This window comes from Melitaea cinxia, chromosome 24 (genome assembly GCF_905220565.1).
Source record: "Melitaea cinxia chromosome 24, ilMelCinx1.1, whole genome shotgun sequence".
In the NCBI taxonomy this organism is placed as follows: domain Eukaryota; kingdom Metazoa; phylum Arthropoda; class Insecta; order Lepidoptera; family Nymphalidae; genus Melitaea; species Melitaea cinxia.
The window spans coordinates 7385798-7400257 of record NC_059417.1 but is presented as its reverse complement, the minus strand read 5'-3'; the positions used below and the strand labels follow the sequence as shown (position 1 = coordinate 7400257).

General features: G+C 32.5%; 1 long non-coding RNA gene across 1 annotated transcript; it reads left to right on the top strand.

Annotated features, from left to right (window-relative positions):
• Window positions 1-12156: 12156 nt before the first annotated feature.
• LOC123665618 lies at window positions 12157-13852 on the top strand. The gene is made up of 2 exons (XR_006745086.1): window positions 12157-12211; window positions 13805-13852. It is a non-coding gene; the product is annotated as an uncharacterized LOC123665618 (long non-coding RNA).
• Window positions 13853-14460: the final 608 nt, after the last annotated feature.

Genomic DNA, 14460 nt, shown 5'->3' with positions numbered 1-14460 from the left:
TAATTCAAGCTCACAATGTTCCAATTCTAATACGTTTTTCTAAGATTTAAAGTAAACTTTAATAAATAGTAATAGACTAATAGGTAATTGCAAGACTTGCAAGACTCTTGCTGCAAGACCAAGACCAAGACTGGGAGCGCAAGACCAAGACCAAGACCAAGACCAGGTGTATTGGCGCAAGACCAAGACCAAGACTGGCTAAGTCTCGTCTTGTTCTTGCATTTGGGCAACACTAGTTAACTTAGAGTAAAAGCCGGCCGGAACCGCCGCAAACGCTACGTACCGCGATTTTTAAATCTGTAATATCTTCGAAAATATTCATTTAAATCATATGCTGTAAAGGGCCATATAGATCTATATTAAATCACCAATGTATTTAAGGTATTTAATTGGATAAAGATTAATGCTGTATTGGTTAAAATCGCTTCAAAAATTAGCCATTATTTGTCGTAAAAAGTAAATGACAAAAAAATGTTATTGTGGGATATCCATAAGAGATAGGTATATACCATCGTAGAGTTTTTTGTAGACCTTTTCAATGTGTACAATACTTAGTACATTATTTTGATAAATCTCGTAGGGTTCAGCCTGCGTTTGCAATTTAAGCGAAAAAATAATGATTATTTACGACATAACATTAGAAAACTCAAAAATAACAGTATTTCTCCACTATTTAATGGATGTTATTATATATATAAAGCTTCCTCTTGAATCAATCTATCTATTAAAAAAAACCGCATCAAAATCCGTTGCGTAGTTTTAAAGATCTAAGCGTACATACATGTGCAGGGACAGAGAAAGCGACTTTGTTTTATACTATGTAGTGATGATGTACTGACTTTGTTTATCAATGATGTATTTGTTAAGAGTGTATGCTACCTCAAATAGCTCATTTTCCACTCGGCAGGATGTCCATATCTTCCAAACTACTGAATATTTAAGTTTGAAATTTATGTATGGTAAAGTTCAGGACATAAACTATCTTTCATATGTTTCGAAAACACGATTCCATAAAATTTTCTCGATGCAAAAAAATCGCAAAGTTACCTCTATTTTTGTATTAAAACCTTAATATCTCAGTAAATATAGAAGTTATGAACTTGAGATTAAGCATGGTAATTGAAATAAGTATGAAGAACATTTTATATGTTGCGTTTTTAAAAAAATAACTATTGATAATGTTTGTGGGGAGAAAATACATATAATTCGCGCGATGAACAACCAAGCGCTCTCAATTCTCATGTGTATTTAGTACGGGTGAAATCTGAATTCGAGCTGAGGTAGTGTAGCCCCTTAATATCTCTTATTATCTCAAGAACAATTTGAATCTAGTATTTTTTATTCATAATCAATCAAAACGCTATGTATTGTATTTTCAATTAGGTATCTATACTGATAAACGGAAAGCTGGTTTTTTGTTCGGGTAGATATACTGCGAAAACCACTGAACCAATTGGAATAACACTTAATTATACCATAAAATACAGCTTGTTTCGGAGAAGATTTAAGTATATGATATGTTGGTGATTACTTATCGTGTAAAAAAATATGGGTGGACAGAGGTCGCTAGTTCTCACTCACTCTAGTCACTGCAGACTATCGCAGTCCACTGCTGGACATAGGCCTCCACAAGTTTGCGCCATTTTTGGCGCGAACTCATGTGTTTTGTTCATAGAAACCACGCTGAGCAGACTGGTTGGTGACCGCAGGGCTGGCTTTGACGCAGCGAAGAGGCTGCTGCCCGTCTTCAGCCTGTGTATTTCAAAGCCAGCAGTTGGATGGTTATCCCGCCATCGATTGGCTTTTTAAGTTCCAATGTGGTAGTAGAACTGTGTTATCCCTTAGTCGCCTCCTACGACACCCAGGTGAAGAGAGGGGGTTGCTATATTCTTTACTGCCGTAGCCACACAGCAAAATTCCTAAAATTCGCAATTTCACACCTTTAAATTATTATTTATCAAATTAACATCAGTTTGACATTACTTTTATTTACATTTAAATTATTTTTCGATAAAATCATAATCAATCCAACGTAGGTGTGTAAAAAAAAATATTTTAATACTATATATTATATTCTGAAATGTGATGTAAAATTTTACGCATATCTACAAATACAATACAAGTAAAACAGAATCGCTAAATACGTTGCTAAGTGCTAAACTTGACAGATTTATTCTTGTAAAGTTTTCCAATACTTAGCAGAGGAACAATCGGTCGCTAGTAAGTAAATAAAAATAAGTCATAAATTAGTGTAAAGTAATCGCACTATATACTTACAAATAACACAAAGAAAGGCAGAATGTTACAAATTTTATTTATATCCAATATATAAATTCCTAACGCATTTTACGAAGTTTCATTAGTAGGAAACTTGTCATAAAAATCTATCACTGGCCCCCGGACCATAATACGTAAATGTATAAGTAAGGTTGAAATAAAAAAATGTTTTCTCTACCAATATGCAAATAAAAGGTTACTTACTTTCAGCTAACGACGGATGTTTTGACTTAAGAATTGTACCAATTTTACGTATTTCTTTGAGCTTCAATGGGCAGTAATAATTTTGGCAAGAAAGTCACATTTTTTCCGGATTTAATTGAAAATGAAGCAAAATCAGCGTTGAAATTGTTCGATTAGATTTTTTAATTGAGATTTTTTTCATCGTTCATGTCATGATCTAAACACATTTTACTTCAGCCTATCGCAGTACACTGCTTGACATAGGCCTGCCCAAGTTTATTTATTTATTCAATGTTCATCAACGCAAGGTACACAGCAAACTATCTAGCGTACCTATTTACTTACATGTTGTTAAAAAGTTCGTGTACCCGCAATTATAGAAGGGCACGCCATTTACAATACTGACGCCCGGACAATTATGTAATTAAATAGTTATACATATTTTTACAATTCGTCACATTTAAATATTATCTTACAATACAGATAACAAATTTTCAAAATGTAGTATTTTTAAATTAGTTAGATTAGTAGCCTTGTCAGTGTTCACGTCTCGGCACCGTATGCTAAAACAGGCAGAACGCATTGCTCGAAGACTTTTGTCTTCAAGCATTGCGGAATCTTCGAAGTGAAGACTCGTCGAAGCCTGCCAAACACTGCCCAACCCAACAAAATCCTCCTATCAGCTTCCTTCTCGAAGTTGTTTCATCATAGTTGAATGGTGTAACCAAGATAGACATAATACTGAACAACTTCTAAAAGGATACCGTCGACCGATATCGATTTTGGTATAACTTGGTTGTTAAAGATAACTTCCGTTTTGTCCAAATTTATACCGAGACCGAATTGTTAGGAGGACTTATTTAGGCCGGCCAGCATCTGGCCTAGCTTTTCAAGTCCAATTTTTCATCGAAAAAATTTGTATATTCATGAGCAACAAGCAAAACGACCATTCTTTCTATGACATGATATGTAGATACGCGGTTTTGGAAATACCTTTAGCTGACTGTTGTCCAGTAGTTTTGACTGTTTAACATTTGAAGTCTGCTGACTTCATAGGGCGATACCAGCTGCTATAAAAAGCCTCTAAGCACGAAATCCCAATTTCGTTTCTTTTTTTTGTAAATGTTACTACTTAGTTCCTGATTAAAAAATATAGTAATGTTTATTTTTACCATATTGCTTCCCATTTAGATATTATGAACTATTTTCTAAATGGTATGGGTAATATATATCAAATTCTCTATTCTTTTAAAGTGCTAAAGTAAAAATAAAATAAATAACCCTTACCTGGGGTTGGTTGGGGCCATGGAGCATAGAGTGATGGTTGGGGCTTTGCATGCTGTCATTGTAACTACTTTTTGTTTAATTTTATTTCTGTACCGCTGTTTTTTCTTCTTTTTTTTACTAGCTAAAGCATTGCAAAAAGTAATCAATAAATATATCTAATATATAAAATTCTCGTGTCATGGTGTTAAACATTGAACTCTGTGGTGTCAACATTGAATTTTGTGGGCATATCGGGTAGATCTGAGAATCGGCCAACATCTATTTTTCATACCCCTAAGTTATAAGGAGGGGAGAGGGGGGATTAAGCGGGTTAATAACATATATGGCAAAGAAACGTTTGCGTGGTCAGCTAGTCTATCTATCTATAATATATAAAAGCGAAAGGTCACTCACTCATCACGAAATCTCCGAAACTATAACACCTACAGACTTGAAATTAGGCAGGTAAGCTCCTTATAAGACGTAGGCGTCCGCTAAGAACGGATTTTACGAAACTCGATCCCTAAGGGGGTAAAACGGGGGTTGGAAGTTTGTATGAAAGTCCTGTGTTTTAGAAGTAAGAGACTTGAAATTTTAAAATGTATGCTCTATAGATGGTGAGAAGATGTCCAAATAATGTACTTTTAGAAATCAATTCCCTTTTGGGGTTAAAACGGGGTATGGTAGGTTGACTCACTCATCTCGAAATCTCCGAAACTATAACAGCTACAAACTTGAAATTTAGTAGGTAGGTTCCTTATAGAGTGTAGACATCCCTTAAGAACGAATTTTACAAAACTCGACCTCTAAGGGGATAAAACGGGCGTTTTTGAAGTAAGAGACTTGAAATTGAAAATGTTTGCTCTATAGATGGTGAGTAGGTGTCCAAATAATGCATCGTAATCTATATATATATATATATATATATATATATATATATATATATATATATATATATATATATATTTAAATAAAAGAGAAAGGTTACTGACTTACTCATCACGAGAACTCAAAAACCGCTGGATGGTCCATCCATTATTTGGCAGGGAGGTAGATTATAGTTAGTAGACGTCCGCTAAGAACGGATATTGCGATATTCCACCGCTAATGGGGTTTAATTGGGGTTGGTAGTTTGTATGAAACATATACAGCAGCTATAAGTTCGCCTAATAGGTTATTTATACTGCAGTCTGAAAACAAAACTAAAAATGTGGTGTATAGAGAGGTTTTATAAAAATAACTATTAAATTATACTCAATTGTCTCTTTTTAAAAGTTACTTATGCACGTCTTCATAACCACGCGAACGTAGTCGCGGGCAACTGTTAGTGTATTATAAAATAAAGTCCCCAAAAGTGTGTGTGATCGATTCCCTCAAAACCTACCGAACGGATTTTCATGCGGTTTCATCAATGGAGAGAGGGCTTTAAGAGGAACGGCTAAGCCGATTTTGATGAGAGTTTCACTGGAAGTTTGCCGGGAAAACTTTGTGACACACTGATTACAACGCGGGCGAAGCCGCGGGCACAGCTAGTATAATATATAAATCACACAAATATGTTTTGTCACTAGAATAAAAATTTGATATTCAGAATAATTTAATATAGGTGTTTGAAATCAAAAGGAGGACATACTAAAATATGAAATAATTATATTCCTATACTTTTATTCAATCTACTGATATTTATTTGAAAAATTTAACGTTTTAATTTTAATACTATGTACAGTAGGTATTGTCTATGACAAAATAATGGGCTTCGCCCGCAACACTTCAACTCTACCCATAGTGTTACAAGTAGCGAGTTAATTCAAAAATTTCGGTTTGTTGATAATGTCAAAGTATCAACGGATGTAGAATTGCAGATAACTCTATTCATCACCTAATTGTGTTATATTGATTGAATTTTAACATTTAAATAAAACTGTGTAGTAACGTAATGGTGTATATGTGATATTGTGTACTTAATTTTATTTTAACACACTAATATGGATCCTTTCACTCAGGTAGGTCTAGATCAAATTTCCTTAACGGCCATCGCATCTTGAATTTATAGAGTTAGTTTATAATAATATTGCTTACAATGAATTGCAGCGGATGTTAGAAAGGGCGCGTGCTAGACAGGAAAAAATCGACCAGAAACTGGCTAACTCTGGACATGCTGTTCCTAAGCGGAAACCGTTAGCTGAAAATATAATCAAAAATCAAGTATCACCTGCTAAATCACCGCTAAAAAGCTCAAGGGATTCCATACTATCCCCCAAAAAGTCTTTCAAAGAAGTAAATAAGGATACGCCTATAATTAAGAATGTTATTCAGAAATCTGACCAAACATTAGTAGAGACGCCGCAGAAGCCTCGCAATGATATTGTAGTTACCAAGAAAGAGTTTAAAAGTCCTAAACACAGTCTCAATCGCCGCAATTCTGACGTTTCAGTGGAAATAAACATTTCCCATAGAAATGACATCCAAATAGAAGTTCAAGTTGAAGAAAGAGATGCTCCTATAAGTATTGTTTACGATTCCAGTGCTGCAAGAGAGAATAACGTTGTTATTAAGGAAATCGAAGGTAAGAACGTATATATTTTTAGTTCAAAATTAACAGACAGTAAGTTATTGACGGTCTTCAACAGCCTTGAAATAAATTCTTAGATATTTTTAAGTTACAGATAACTATTTTAAAATAATAATTTTAAATTTTAGTAAGGCTCTATTTTTCTTATAAGTAAATGATGTAAGAAAGTTCACAATTAGTTTCCAAAAACTATTTTGCTGTCTACCATGTATTTGTTTTGCTAATTTTCCAGCAGATGTGATTTATTATTATTTAATTTTTTAAGACTATCCTTATAATTATTCCCAATTTCTAAAATAGTAAGGTAACATTTAATTTAAAAATAAATTAATATCTCATTCTAACGTCAACTATTCACCAAATTATAACAAACACATTGATAACTGGAATTTACATGTAACTTTTTAAATTTTAAGTTAAATTTCTGAATTGTTATATAATTAACTCAATGCTCTATGCAAGACAAAAATAATCAATAATAGTAATATTATATGTTAATTCACACTCGTGCAACATGTAATGGCAACAAATTATGTTTAGCTTTCATTAATAAGCAATGAAACGCAGAAACTTAAAACATTTCCTTTTGATTTTTATTCCTCATAAAGATTCTTTTTACATGCATTTTTCTTAAAATATGACATACTACCTGGTACCCATGACGTTATTTGCATTTTACTAGTAGTTAGTAGACCCCTTCAAGCTCCTTTTTCACAATCATTGGTAGCCTATGCCCTCTCCCTAGATCTACTCTATATTTGTACCAAATGTCATCAAAATCTATTCAGCAGACTAGGTTTGAAAGTGTAACAGACAAATAGAGTTATTTTCACATTTATTACAGAGTAAGATCCAATGCCTAGACTTTTTTCTAATAATATTAGTCTCTAGATATACAGACTGGTTTGCGACTGTATTTTTAATACAGCGTGTGTATTATTGTCCATTGTCTAAATATAGACTTATTATGATGGTTAAACCTATCTATATAAAATCAAATAAAGTTTACTCATAAACCAAGGGTCAACAACACAAATGGCTAACCATAAGTTTTCCTGTATGTTTTGTGTATTAGTCACTCTTAGATAGCACTCTTAGATAGCATTCTTGGTAAGCATTAACAAATGATGTTTGGTCAATTGTCAATATTGTAAATAAGTTGATGGACAGTAGTTCTATCACTGTTTCTTTTGTGTTTATAAAAATTGTTGTTTGTCATTAAATTTTTGTATAATAAGTTGTACAAGCTATATATACAAATGGTTAGTTATAATGTTGTTACATAATTAATGTGTAAATAAAACTTAGGATAATTAATACTCATTTTGTATGTCTCTTATAAGTAATATTATTGTAAAAATCGTTTAAATTTTTTTTTTTAATATGATTCTTATGAAATTTCAGACGAAACTCCGCAAGTAGAAAAGAAAGCAATCGAGATGGCTGATGAAAAGACTGAAAAGACGGCTCTACGTCATAACTTTAAATCAAGACTGGACAGACTTGGAAATTTATATTCCGGTGAGTTCCTTAATGATTTTTGTAATTTATAGCCCATAAAAACATAAATATTGCATTTATTGTTACTTAAAATAAGAACAAAGGTATGGAAAAAAATGTCTATTTACTGTTGGAAAGATAATATCAATTGAACTGTTTTTGTTATATTATTGATATTTAATTTAACTGTATTTTATAATATATCAGTATAATATATTGTAATAATAAACATAATAGTATCATATAGTACTCAAAGGATGTAAAATGGGATATAAAATTATTACTAAAACTAACTAAGCTTAACAAAAGATTTTATTTACGAGAGCTGTTATGTTAAGTTGAATATTCTAAATTTGTTATCTCCATCTGTTTCCTATATAGATAATTTAATTAGTTAAAATTCCCTTTGTTAAGAAAGAGTGCCTGATGCAGTACATCCTTTTACAAGACATGCTAAAATAAAAATGATAAATCCACTTACTTGTTCTTTTACTATATGAATTAATTCATTTAATAATTACATATAATCACGCCTCTTTCCCATAGGGGTAGGCAGGGACCACTTCTCTCCACTTGCTACGATCCTTACATACTTCTTTCGCTTCGTCCACTTTCATTATTCCCTTCATATATGCTCTTAAGTTTAGGGTACTCTTGACCTGGCCTTTTATCAAGACGTCTCTTATTTGGTCTCGGAACGTCTGCCTAGGTCTACCTCTTCCAACCCTTCCGTTTACACTCGCCTTATACACTTTTTTCGTCAATTATTTAATAATTAGATTTATTAAATGTGTTTCTTTATTATTATTTAGTCTACAAACAGATATAGAAATTTAGAAAAAAAAAATTATCTTTTTTTTTTAATTTATTTGTTAGATTTTATGGCTTATCGTGTTAATTTTTTTTTATTGAGTATTATTTTTATGTGGTACTAGCTGCTGCCCGGGACGTCGTCTGCGTGAACGCTATACAGCACCAAAAATACCTACTATTATACCTTTTAAAATAACATTCATTTACCCGTTTCTTCTTTACATTTTATATCTACATAAAAATCTCATAGATAGCGCTGCTTTCAAATTTTCTTGTCTACTTATATTTCAGCATTCTTATTGCAGATTTTTATAGTGTGAAGGTAGCTTATATAGCATGGTTATTAACATAATAACAACAACTTGCAAATATGCGTCGTTAGATTACACGTTGTTACAGAATGCGTTGAGGAAATTAAATTCACTGCTCGTTCCCGGTAGGCGATAGCATGATAATATGTAGCCTATATGTTGACCAAACTTCTTAATAATATTCGTGCCAAATTTGAAGTAAATGCGGTACTTTTTTTATATTCAATATACAGTTTTGACTTTCCTACCATTTTATTATATATAGATAAAATAAGCCAAACCACAAATGCATTAAAAAACAAATTTAAAGATAGTTACAGATGATATAATATTTACACAATACACACATGGTCGTCTGTTCCTATGTAAGAAACTTAATGCTTGTGTTATAGGTAACAGCCGACTGGTATATAGCTACATTTTTTTTTTTCGGTAAACACACTTTTAAATAATACATATATAAATATTTAAATAAATATTTATATTATACCCAGACATAGGTGGGAATCAAACCCACAACCCTCGGATCAGAAAGCAGGGTCACTACAAACTGCGCCAACGGGCTAGTATAATGATGAAATTGCAAAAGTTGTCATAGATATATTAAGAACTAGCTGACCTGGCGAACTTCGTATCACCTTATTTTTTTCTGAAATATAATAATAACATAATATATCAAAATAAAATATAGCCTATCTTTTAAGTTGGATCAAACTGCACATGGTGTGCAAATTTGACTAAAATCGGTTAAGTAGTTTAGGAGTCCATTGAGGACAAACATTGTGACACGAGATTTATATATATTAAGATTTACTTCTGCAAGAAAGCACTTTATTTAAAAATTTGTCATCTAATTTAAACTACAAGAGTGTGCTTGATACTTTGTAATAAATTAATTTCAATCTTTTTACTATCTGAGTTATAACAATGAACCTAAAACTAAAAACCTTAAGTATATAAAAGCGGCCTGCACTTTAAGAAAGCGTTTCTAGCTTCTTCCAAACCAGCAATATCAAAGTTTGAAAGGGATTCCCTTAAAATTTTACTTATGAGATTTGCTGAACTATGGACAGAAGATAGGAAGGCTGGTAAAGCGACACTGGAAATTTAGCACTATATTTTGTCTTACGATCTGTTGAATGTGTGAAGTGAAAGAAATAATCTGACATTTTCTGAAATTTTACAACTATTTGTGTTATTTGCCTAATTTTTCATTATGTAAAAATAAAGGTAGAGAAGAATATGACAGACAAAGTGGTGCTGCTGTTGAGTTTTGGGCTTAGGCAAGACATTTGGCAATTTATTTTAATTTTATATAGATTACCAGGTTCACCCCAATGTTATCCCAATGTTCATTTGACACTACATTGAATGTGTTATGATTATAAGTATTATTTATTAGAGATTTTTTTGGGAACATAGGCTATAAAACATCTTGCTTGATTTATAGGAGTGAAACAATAAGAAAAAATATACATTAAATAATCTGACAGCAACTAAATTTAAACAAAATTTAAACTAGAAAAAAAGGTATTGAATAAAACTAATATGTTTTCAGATAAACCAGAATTATCTTCACCGATTCACCGAACGGAGCAAGAGTTTACATCAGCTACTCCGCCTCTAGTCAAGGAAGATCCCAAACCTAGGACTGGTGGAAAGAAGTACGGCAGATTAGCAGCTCTCGCTGACCAGATAAATAATTGGGAGGATGATTTGTCACATCATACTTATGTAAGTTACATTTTACCATAAAGCATAATGTGTATGTATTTATTTGTGTGTTTATTTATATTATATACTATTTATATATTATTGCATTATTAGATTGTAGGATCCACTTGTTTTTAATTTTTGTTTTGCCTTTTTGATGACCCTACTCTGATTTGTTTTAAAATCTCCTCTACCCCAAGGTCTGGAAGAAATCGCTTACCTAGCGATATGACCGCCTTTGTGCATGATACTATTTTGTTAGTTTTATTTTTAAAGGTACCTATGGACGCTAGCTTGTAATATGCACAATAAAGTATTAAAAATTTTATTAAGATTTCTTCGTATGAAAAAAATTTCGAGTAAAATTATGCGAAACAATGAAACATCAGTGACTGCATAGCATATTACCATCCTCCATTCTAAATGATCTGCCATTTTATGTTAAGTATATTTGTGATATAGTGCTATTTCTTTTGTTTAAAGTTGATGCTAAAAAGGAAATTATCATGACGTGACAGTTCTTTGTCGCGAATTCAAGATTGGTTTGAGACAAACAACTTGGTTTTGAACGCAAAAAACAACCAAGCGCGTTGCGTTTTCGTTACCTAATGTTAAGCATCCAAATTATAATTTTATAATAAATAACGAAAGGCTTATTGTCAATGAAAGTACAGTTTTCTTAGGGATACATTTGGACTCAAAACTTCAGTGGAATACCCATTTGTCATCTTTATTGAATAATAACAATAGTTTATTAAACATTGCACATATTTACAATTCACAACTTAAGAAAACTAAAATATTTACAGATAGTTTTGGTATAAATCATGTCTGCGTGGAATTGTGCCAAGAATGCTGGCAGCATTTCCCCGTTGAATCGCTATGCTGATTCTCTGGGCAAAAAATGCACCAGCCCTCTGCCATGCAGAGTGGATCAGTGATGTGTCATCCTTATTTGTATTATGCTTAAAATATGTAGTAACATCTTTGACAGCTGTTAGTAAATTCTTGGCTTCTTCCAGTCCATCGTTATTGTCAAATGGTTTTGATGCTACCAAGTTTAATGTAAGGGCCATGGCATGTGTTTATTTTTGCCATAATCATTTGTGAAAGCTTTAACGACATTTACACCATTGTTCGTGATAAACGCTACCACTTTGTTATTTGTAAGGCCCCATTTTTTTGTCATATTAATAATTACACATAATGCCTTGTGCTAAGGCATTATGTGGTTCTGTTAGAGCAGTTACACCAAAAATTATGCTCATCAATTTATTTTCATATAATAATGAGCAACTAAAACTAGCTAAGGGAAATCCCACAAAGCAAAATCCCACTAAAGGAAATCTTCTACTTCTTCATTTATCAATCCCTAATTATTAATTATTTTAATTTTTGTAAAACAATTGATAAAAATAAAAATTATTCTTTAATACTCTTACAGCAGTCACAACCAGAAGCAAAGAAGAAACATACGACAAAAGATGAGAAACATGATGCCTCCACACTTGACGTTTCTATTCACTCCTTCAAAGACATTAATAAGGTCCTGGAAACCACTACAAAACCAAACAAGGTATGTGCTCTGGCTCTGTGACAACTAGTTGTTTTATAGTTAAAATTAACATACAGAAAAAAAAGTTGAGCCGCTCGCTCTTATATATTACATATATGTTATATATATTTTTATCTACACTAATGTTGTAACATTCTACTTATGTTTCCAATACTTGACTTATAATTACTACTGTTATAGCGCAGACAACAAAACACTCAATTTAAGCAATTTCACATGATGGTATAATATCCACATCGATATCGTAAAATCTCAATTTAACATCGCGCGCATGCGCGCAGCTGCGCTCTCATTGGTTAGATTTTAATGGCGGCAAAATCACGTTGACAATACACGTACGCGTGAATTTAATTTAATAAATTAAAAGTTAAAAATGGATAGCGACGATGATATTTGTACGCCTCCGGATATTCTAGAATTGGCAACAAAATTAACTCACAATCTTTTGCCAGAAAAATCTAGAAAATTATATGAAAAAGAATATAATCACTTATTCCGACTCCGTCTACGAGCTCTACTGTTTGCCCCGCGACCACTACAGCTCTGCTGGATCAATAATTAACATTAACTTTCAAAATTGTACCATCCAAAATTTGAACAATTATTATAAATAAACTATTGTCAGCTTTTACTCTTGTTGTTTGATTAATTGCATTAGTGAAGATAAAGTAGTGTATGCAACTGCATATTAAAACACTCGTTACTATTATGAAACTCGCTGCGCTCGTTTCATAAACTCATACTCGTGTTTTAATACCCTTCATTATATGACAGTTGCATAAACTACTAATATTTATACATGTTATATTACTTTGTATCATATATTTAGGTTCCTCTTCTAAAAAAAACTTCTTAAAAAACTTCTAAAAACTTCCTCTGCTAAAAATATGTATGTAGGAATGAGGTCACACTGGTGAATGTCTTCGTCTTCGTCTTAATCGTCTATAATCCGTCTGGTTGGAGGATCCCTTTGCAATGGTGAATGAGGAACTTCACACCTTGTTCCTCACGCTCACCAAACCCCCAATTCACTACCTAAATTATTTTACCTCCCGCTGTCAAAGTTTAATTGTATCGTCATCCGTCAAATAGCGTTATCCACAACTGGTAAAGCAGGCCCTAAGGCTATTAACTATGAGTGTGAGTAGCTGCTATAAACATGGGTATAACATACATGCGACTGTCCGGGACACGTAGATTCCGCCGAACACACCTTTGATTATCAGCGTTGGTCTGAAATACGGCTACATTATCAAAATGAAACGAAGTGCCTGATAGGCCATGGAAGTAGGCATTCCATGGATGATGGCGACGACAAACAATCGGCAAAGAATGTTGGAGTACGTGAGAGTGGTTCTGCAGGAGAAGAAAAAATAGAAGGAATAGGAGGAGGACATGCCATTATAAAACCGGCAGGGTGGAGTACCAAACACCTCGAAGTAATGCTAACGAGGTTCCGGGGTATTGGTCAACAAAGCAAGAAAGAAGGGTTTTTTCCTCCTCTCCAAAAAAAAAATAGCGTTCAATTATTTTGAAACTTTAATGAAAATAGTATTAACAAAGCAATGTTGATGAAATTATAATTTGTTTCAGAGTAACACAAACACATTCAAGAAGCCGATGAACGAGTGTCAACGGCTTGAAAAGAAAATAGTTGCAGAACTGGTAAGTGCTAGAACAGTAAGATGTACAGTGATACCCCGACTTACCCAACCTCGATTTATGTTACTTCGACTTACCTTACCGCCATTTTTTATATTACCCCGACTTACGCAAATCCGAACTGACTTGATTTTTTAATCTTTTTAATTTTTATTTATAACGTTTTTCTTATCAAACTTGATATAAATTCTTATTCTTATTATTTTTATAATATAGTAAAGGGAATTGTCAAGGATGATATTTCATAGGACGTAAATTTTTTGCATGGCTTACGCGAATTTGTCTCACGCGGTTATACCTAGTTGTTTTACTTATCGCGGAAGGTCGGGGTATCAATGTATAAGAAAAATTATTTATTACAGTTATTATTAAGTTTTAAAATGTTGATCAGGTATTTTAGTTATTGTGTACTTTAGAAAAAAATATATCTAGGAAGAATTTATCGTGCATAGAAGTAAAAAATATATACAAAATTCGTCAACGAAAGTGTTTAAATATAGAAATTGAATGTAGCAAAGGTAAGTTTGGTTTTATTTTACTAACATAACTTCAAGTAAATAGAATTTTGTGTTACATGACGAATTTCT